This window comes from Bison bison, unplaced genomic scaffold (genome assembly GCF_000754665.1).
Source record: "Bison bison bison isolate TAMUID 2011002044 unplaced genomic scaffold, Bison_UMD1.0 scf7180017864291, whole genome shotgun sequence".
In the NCBI taxonomy this organism is placed as follows: domain Eukaryota; kingdom Metazoa; phylum Chordata; class Mammalia; order Artiodactyla; family Bovidae; genus Bison; species Bison bison.
In genome coordinates this window covers 10,608,443-10,616,605 of record NW_011494863.1, presented here as the reverse complement: position 1 = coordinate 10,616,605, position 8,163 = coordinate 10,608,443, and the positions used below count along the sequence as shown (strand labels likewise).

At 44.0% G+C, this 8,163-nt stretch overlaps 1 long non-coding RNA gene across 9 annotated transcripts in view; it reads left to right on the top strand.

The window, feature by feature from the left end:
• LOC104996294 overlaps window positions 1-8,163 on the top strand; it is a 116,194-nt gene that overhangs the window by 83,938 nt on the left and 24,093 nt on the right. For 7 of the 9 annotated variants that reach the window (XR_826168.1, XR_826167.1, XR_826166.1 and 4 more), the window contains one exon: window positions 5,932-6,103. This is a non-coding gene — a long non-coding RNA (uncharacterized LOC104996294). Of the gene's footprint in view, window positions 1-2,518; window positions 2,684-3,574; window positions 3,691-5,931; window positions 6,104-8,163 lie in introns of those variants that run through there. The other 2 variants (XR_826169.1, XR_826170.1) reach the window with 2 other exon arrangements.

Genomic DNA, 8,163 nt, shown 5'->3' with positions numbered 1-8,163 from the left:
TCTGACACTGTTTCCACTGTTTCTCCATCTATTTCCCATGAAGTGATGGGACCGGATGCCATGATCTTCGTTTTCTGAATGTTGAGCTTTAAGCCAACTTTTTCACTCTCCACTTTCACTTTCATCAAGAGGCTTTTAGTTCCTCTTCACTTTCTGCCGTAAGGGTGGTGTCATCTGCATATCTGAGGTTATTGATATTTCTCCCGTCATCAGTGTTTAAATTCCTACTTCTCTCTTTACCTCTTCTTGGCCCCCTAGACTGCAAGCACTATGCGAGTGGGTGTTGTGTCTTACTTGTTGCTAGATCCCTACAGCCTAGCACAGTGTCTGGAAACTATTAAGTGGTAGCAAGTATTGTCGGGTGTCAGTGAATAAATGCTCTAGGACTCAGGAGGTTTCTATTAATGCAGGTGTCTTGGGGCGTGATCTCCTTTATCCTCTGAGATTGTTTATTTGCTTATTTATTTGTAGAGGAAAATGAGATAGCAGTGATGTGTTCTGGGAGCATTGCCTCTCTGCTTCCCTTCCCACTGCCTGCCACTATGGACGTGCAGCCCAATCCATGGGGCTTCTCATTGGCTCAGGGCCCCACTCCCAAACTCATTTGTGCAGGGTGAGCCCCAGAGCCCCTTGCTTGAGTGTCTGCCCAGTGCTGATCGCTGGATGAAAACCTCTCTTGTTCCACTCAGCACAATGTCACCATTATAGCCCCTATCCAGGGAAATGACACATGGCTGTTGGTCCACCCTGGGCCCCAGAAAGCAGATAGAGGTCTGAGTGGTGGCTACCGGGGAAGGAGAGTTTCATGGCTGGATGAACACCTCTTCTTTTGTTGCACTTTCTGGTTTTTGTTCCAAGGCACCAGGCTCCTACCTGCACCCAGGCCACAGGTTTGGTGTCAGCTGTCACAGAGCCCAGAGCACTGTTGTGTCGCTGGAAAAGGAGCGTTTGTTCTTGTGCCCCAGTGCTGCACATCCCCACCCCTAGGATCCTTCAGGAAAAGAGCTCCTTAAGTGAGGCTCACAGGCAGAAGTACCCTCAGGACCAGTCAGGGGAGGTGTGTATGTGAGCCGACCAGCTGGAAAAGCAGAGCACGCTTGTTCCATCTGAATGCCAGGAGCCAGCAACTCAGTGCAGTGTGGCCAGCTCTTCAGACTTTTCAAGAAAACCCAGGAATCCAGATTTCAGCTTTTGATTTTAAAATGTTGGTAAATAAGTCCAATTGTTTTAAAACATTGGAGGGGCCAACTAAAATACCCCTGTGGGCTTAAAAGTGGCATACAGGAACCCTGAGAAAAACTGTGGGCCCATGAAGACTTCTAGAGAGTCTGTCCAGCTGGTGCCTCTACCTGGGGGCCAAGGTGATGCCCATCCTTTAACCCTGCAGCAGGGACTAGCTCTCTTTTGAAAGGGTGCACTGCCTTTTCCCTCTTCATCTCTAGCATGCAGGCTGATGCCAGGGTACAGAGTGCAAAGTGCAAAGTGAATTTCTAAACCTTGGAACTAGAAGAACTTTAGAGCTGAGAGGAGCCCAGGACTTTAGCCAGGCTGGTCCCTTTGTTTGTCCAATGAGGACTGAAGCCAAAAGGGGAAGAAAGCTTGCCTGGAATCACAAAAGATCTCAGAGGCAGAATTGGGGAGTGGTGCCAAGGGCTTTAGACTTCTGTGACATACAGCTGTGAAACCTTGAATGAATTATGTATTAAGGGCTGTTTCCTCATCTGTAAAATGAGGATGAAAGTAGTACCCAGAGGATTAAGTGAAGTTTGTAAAGTGCTTAGTGTAAAAGTACAAGTTATTGTAATCAACGTGCATTTCCTCTGGAGACATTGTCAGACGCTTATGGAAATATTAAGGAACACTGAACTCTCAGCCGCACATCCAGGCTGCCCCCTGCAGGGAGTTTTGTGTAAGCCAGACCATTGGAAATGGGGTAAATTCTGCCAGCTTCCTCCTTCCCTGTGGGGACACCTGATACCTTCGGATACGAGGACTATGGCGCTTTCAGCTCCTGTTACCCACAGAATCTGAGAAGGGGTAGCAATTTGTAGTTATGTTTTTAAAAATTAAATAGTGCTGTTACTTTGTCAGAAGGACAGATTGCTTTCTCCTGATTCAAGTAGGCAAGACCTGAGTCTTGGGCACATTTCTTTTGTATGACAATAAAGTCTTTATCCAAAGGAGGGCTTTGGGAGCAAGAAGGCCTTTGGTCCAGGTCCTACAAGCACTTTTCATGACTGAGGCACGTTTTGACTCCTCACAAGTGCTTCCCTAGTGAGTCACATGGCCTATCTCTTGTTCCTGCAGGAACCGATATAGGCACTACTGAAACTGGGATCGCGTGATTTCCCTAACACGGCAAAGCTGACGTTATTAATTCACTCTGGGAGTCAGTGTGTTTATCACAACTCCTTTGATGCAAGTGATATAATAACAACTCAAACCAGCTAAAACCAGAAAAGGAATTAATAAATTATTAACTCAGAAGGTAACTGGGGATTTGAAAGGTGAAGTTGGATTTAAGATAAGCTCAGATTCAGGAACACAAAGCGGTTGCTACTTTCTTTCCATCTCCTGACTCCACCCTCCTCTGTTCAGTTTTCATCTTCCGGTGGTGTCTCAATCTGTGGCAAAGAAGGCCCCAAGGCTCGAGGTCTGCACACCTTTGCTGGTGGGAATTCAGGTAAGGGTAACGCACCTGATCTAAGAATGAGGGAGATGCTGAGAAACCCCCCTCCGCCGCCCTTGCAGCCAGGTACTGTGCCTGAAGCACATCATTCAGTCCTTACCATCTAATGAAATAAGTGCTGTTCCTCCTGTCTTGAAAGTCTCATTTCATGTGGTGTATTAGTTTGCTATTGTTGTTGTAACAAAATACCACAGGCTGGGTGGCTTAAACAATGGAAATTTATTTTCTTCTGGTTCTGGAGGCTGGAAGTCCCCAAGCCAGGTGTCAGCAGTTACTCTCCTCTGAGGCTTCTGCCCTTGGCTTGCAGGTGGTGACCCTCCTGCTGCCTCATCACATGGTCTTTCCTCTGTGTACCTACATTCTTGGCATCTCTCCCTCTGTCCTAATCTCCTCTTCTTATAAGGACACCAGTCAGATTGGAATCGGGCCCATCCTCCTGCCTCATTTTGACTTGTCACCTCTTTCAAGGCTGTATCTCAAATACACCCATGTTCTAGGGAACTGGGGGTTAGGGCTTCAACATAAAAATTTGGGGGGGATACACTTGAGCCCATAACCCTCCAGGTAAATGGAGAGGCTGAGGTTCGTACTCAGGGAGGCTGAGTCTAGCCGTGGTGCTGTCATGTTCCTGCCACAGGTCACAGTGGTGCCCAAGTAGGCAAGTCTTCACAACGCAGAGCAGCAGAGAGAGGGATGGGTCCAGTGAAAACCGTAGCAAACAGGAAGTTCTTGGACATGATGTCCTGGGAACAGGCTTGTGGAATATGCGAGTTTTGGCTCCCTGAGGTGGGGTGGGGTTAACTCGGCCCTGCTTGATTGTCAGAGTACTTGTGTTTTCTTGTCCCTGAAGCATCTTCAGATTTTTTTTTTCCTTTGGTTTCCTAGAGAACAGTCATCATGAAGAGACTGAGGGGATACATGTCTTTCCTCTGCTCTCACTTATGTCAAAGGGAACAATAATTTGCAAAGTGTGGAATTCAGGCTCGTGGTGAATATGTAAGGTAGGTTTAGATGTGACTCAGGCCAACATATTTGGAGAGTTATGAATTGATCTGAATTTGTATTAAAAGCATAAAGTTGGTCCTTATTTGATACTGATAAATAGAAAAGTCAGGAATGAATCAATTGAAAGAAAAGTATCACATAAATAGCATTAAGTAAATATTAATAAATGATGAAAATTGTGGAGGTGGTGTTTGAGTGACTAAAATTTGGGAAACACTAGGACAGTTTCCCCCAAGGAGGAAACACTTCTGGACATGGGCATAGATGTCACCTTAATTTTTGACCTGATTCATCTGTACATTTGGCCCTCATTTACCGCAAGGACACAGGCGCGACTGCAGGCCTTTGGTTTTTCTGCCTGTGCTCCTGTGCCAAAAATCACATCAGAGGCCAGGTGAAGAGGCATGTGGATGCTTGGGTGATAGAGGCCAGCCCTAGTCGTCACGGCTTCTGGATTTTATTTATTTAGTCTTGCTCTAGGGCTTCTGAATAGCTTGGCAGTGGCTCACAGCTCTGTACGTAAAAGCAGATGTTTATCACTATGTGATCAAGAGTTTTAGCAACTTGACATCTGATGTGGAATGAAGTATTTAAAATTTAATTACACATGGGGCATTAACAGAGTTGGCGTAACTCTGTAAACTCACTTCATAATTGCTGTGAATTTTAGCAGGGCTTTGTTGCCCTTGAATTCCAAGCCCTTCTTCTCCACATCTGGCTCTGTTCAGTGGCCAGCTGCAGCTGCTGACACCATCCACAGCCGGTCCTCGGGTTTCCGCACCAGGTGCTTCGTGAGGACGAACAGCTCTGGGCGCAGGAGAGCTGGCGGCTTGTCTTGTTCTGCTCAATGCTCAATGGGCCTGTCTCTGTGGCTGCAAAATGCAGCCATTGCCTTGTCTTTAAGCTCTAACCTTCTGTGATTTCTGTGGCCCCTATTTTGAGTTCTGCTTTATTAATGTAAGGTTGCCCTCCAGTGTCCAGAGAAGTCATGTGCACAGGGAAAGGGCTCCCTTCTAGAACTTCAGGAGGTCAGACACAAAATGTTGCCATCCCTCTCCAAAATAGAAAGATGGTTTAAAGCAGCACTTCTCAAACTTCACTGTGTGTGTGACGCACCCGGTGGTCTTATTAAAATATGGGTTTGGATTGAGTAGGTTGGAGTGGAGCCTGAGATTCTGCATTTGTCACAAGCTCCCTGGTGACTCCAGTGCTGCTGGTTGGAGACCACACTTTGAGTAGCTAGACTTAGAACATTTCTGCCTGCTTCTGGTAGGTACAGCCACAGTGCAAGCCAGACGATCTTCACGTAGCCTGCGTGACTTAGAGGTGTCCTTCCAGGCCCGTTGCATATTCTGGTCTCTGCCTGCCCTCCAGCTCCCCTTCCTTTGCATCTCTCCCTTGTGTTTTAGTTCTAGATACATCAAGCTCTTAGTCACCTCAGTGCCTTTACATACACTGCTCTCTGTGCCTAAAACGCTCCCATCCCCGCTTTTCCCTTGGGCACTTCGTTGTCATCCTTCAGTCAGAGCACTGCTCCTGTCTTCTTCCCTTTTTCTGTTCACTTGTTTACAGTCTTGTTTCCTCTTTAAGACTAGAGCTGCATGAGAGCTCACCCCGGACTTGTACACAGTTGCATCCTTAGTGCTCCTGCCTCACAGCAGATGCTCCAGAAACAAATACTTTCTGAGTGTGTGTGTAGCCAGGGGGCAAGGAAACATTCTTGAGTTTCCTTTTATACATTTTAGCCACCTGTCTCAAGGGGCTGTGATGGGGGTGATACTTGGAGGAATCATAGAATGAGAAGTCAGGAAAGGAGCTCCTTTTAAGCCACATTTCATCATCATAGACATCAAAATGTGAAAAAAAGTTTATATCTTAGAATGGATATAATAAAGTAACGTTTCTTACTTATGTCACAAAAAGAACTTCATAGAACTTCTTGTAAGGTGCATTGTGATTCTCTGAGGGGAGAGAGTGACTGTGGTTGAAACCGTGTGATTGCTTAACCCAGAGGCCATTCCCCATCTGCCCTGTCTTTCTTCTTTACCAGCAGGGCATCAGCCTCCCACTATTGAGTCTGAAATGCAAAAAACAGATAGCAGCTGTTTTTGCTTCAAGGGCATGGGCCTGTTTTGTAGCTCTGCCAGCAGAGCCTGCAGAGAAGCCTACTGAGGACTTCTGGGAAGGTTTGTCTGCTTAAGAGAGACACAGAGGGAAATTTCTGTCCTGTTTCTCAGTGTGATTGTGGGAGGACACGATGCCTGGCACCACAGCAGCCTCTTCTAAACCTGAGGAATCACACCTGAGGATGGTGGAACGGAGCAATGCCAAGAATCTGGGCGCCCAGCAGTATCACTGAGCTGCTGAATCGACTAGCCCTGCACCTGGGACCTCTTTCTAGTTGGCAAGGTAATGTGTTCTCATCGTTAAAGCCACTTTTAAGAAGGTACTTTTAAAAAAATACGTATTTATTTATTTAGCTGCATCAGTTCTTAGTTGCAGCATGCAGGATCTTCATTGTATCATCGGGGGATCTTTTGTTGTGGTGCACAGATTCTCTGGTTCTGGGGTGTGGGCTTTCGAGCATGTGGGTTCAGTGCTTGCAGCACTCAGGCTTAGTTGTTCTGAGGCATATGGGATCTTACTTCCCCAATCAGGGATCAAACCTGCATCCCCTGCATTGCAGGGTGGATTCTTAACCACTGGACCATCAGGGACATCCCTAAGAAGGTACTCTTTACTTGCAACTGAAAGCATCCTACCTGATAAGAGTGGTTGAACTGATTTCTTCAGTCAGAGAGGTAGGAATTGGCTCCTGGCACCACCACAGTTATTAAGCATCCTCTTTAACGCTGCTTCCTCCTCTATGAGATGCAGGTAAGAATAATGATACCTCTTGGGTTGTTAACAGAGGCTTAAATGAGATGATGGGCGGAACGTCCTTAGCATAGAACTTGGCACATTTCATCAGCTATACTGCAATACAAAGTAAAAAGTTTAGTAATAAAAAAGAACTTGGCACACTCTTGGTACTTAATAATGAGGAACTATTACTATGATTATTAAATTGAAGTATAGTTGGTTTACAATATTGTGTTTTGGGTGTATAGCAAAGTTATTCAATTATATATATTATTTTTTATTCAGATTTTCATTATTGGTTATTACAAGGTATTAAAGTTGTTCCCTGTGTCATACAGTAAATCTTTGTTCCTTATCTATTTTATATAAAATATGTATCTATTAATCCCAAACTACTATTTTTCCCCCAACTCCCTTTCCCTTTTGATAAGCTTAGGTGTTTTTTAAAATTATATTTGTGAGTCTGTTTCTGTTCTGTAGATAGATTCATGTGTATTATTTTTTTATATTTCATATATAAGTGATATAATATTTGTCTTTGAGTTCCTTCACATGTTGTGATATTCTCTAGGTCCCTCTGTGTTGCTACAATGGGCAACATTTCATTCTTTTTTATGACTGAGTAATATTCCATTGTGTTTATGTACCACATCTTTTTTATCCATTCCTCTGTCTACGGACATTTAGGTTGCCTCATGTCTCTAACTATTGTAAATGGTGCTGCAGTGAACACTGGGTGCATGTGCTTTTTTTGAATTATGGTTTTCTCTGGATATATGCCCAGGAGTGGGATTGCAGGATCATATGGTAATTCTACATTTAGTTTTTAAGGAACCTCCATACTGTTCTCTATCGTGACTGTGCCAATTAACATTTGCAGCAACAGTGTAAGAGGGTTCCATCTTCTCCATGCTCTCTCCAGTGTTTATTATTTATAGATTTTTTGATGATGGCCCTTCTGACTGGGGTTAGGTGGTATCTTGTAGTTTTTATTTGAATTTCTCTACTAAATAGTGATGTTGAACATCTTTTCATGTGTCTCTTGGCCATCTGTCTTTCTTCTTTAGAGAAATGCCTGTTTAGATCTTCTGCCCATTTTTTTGATTGGGTTGTTTTTATGGTGTTAAAGCCTCATGAGCAGTTTGTAAATTTTGGAGACTAATCCCTTGTTGGTCACACTATTTGCAAATATTTTCTCCCATTCTGTGAGTTGTCTTTTTGTTTTGTTTATGGTTTCCTTTGCTCTGCAAAAGCTTTTGAGTTTAATTAGGTCCCAGTTGTTTTTGTTTTTATTTCCATTAGTCTTGGAGATGGATTGAAAAAGATAGTGCTGCAATTTTTGTCAGTGAGTATTTGCCTATATTTTCTTCTAAGAGTTTTATACTGTCCAGTCTTACATTTAGGTCTTCAGTCTACTTTGAATTTATTTTTTCTGTATGATACTGAAGAGTATTGTGATTATTTATTTATTTATTTTTCCCATGGAGCTGTCCAGTTTTCCCAGCACCATTTATTGAAGAGACTATCTTTCCTCCATTGTATAGTCTTGCTTCCTTTGTTGTGGATTAATTGACCAGGTATGCATGGTTTATTTTTGGGCTTTCTGT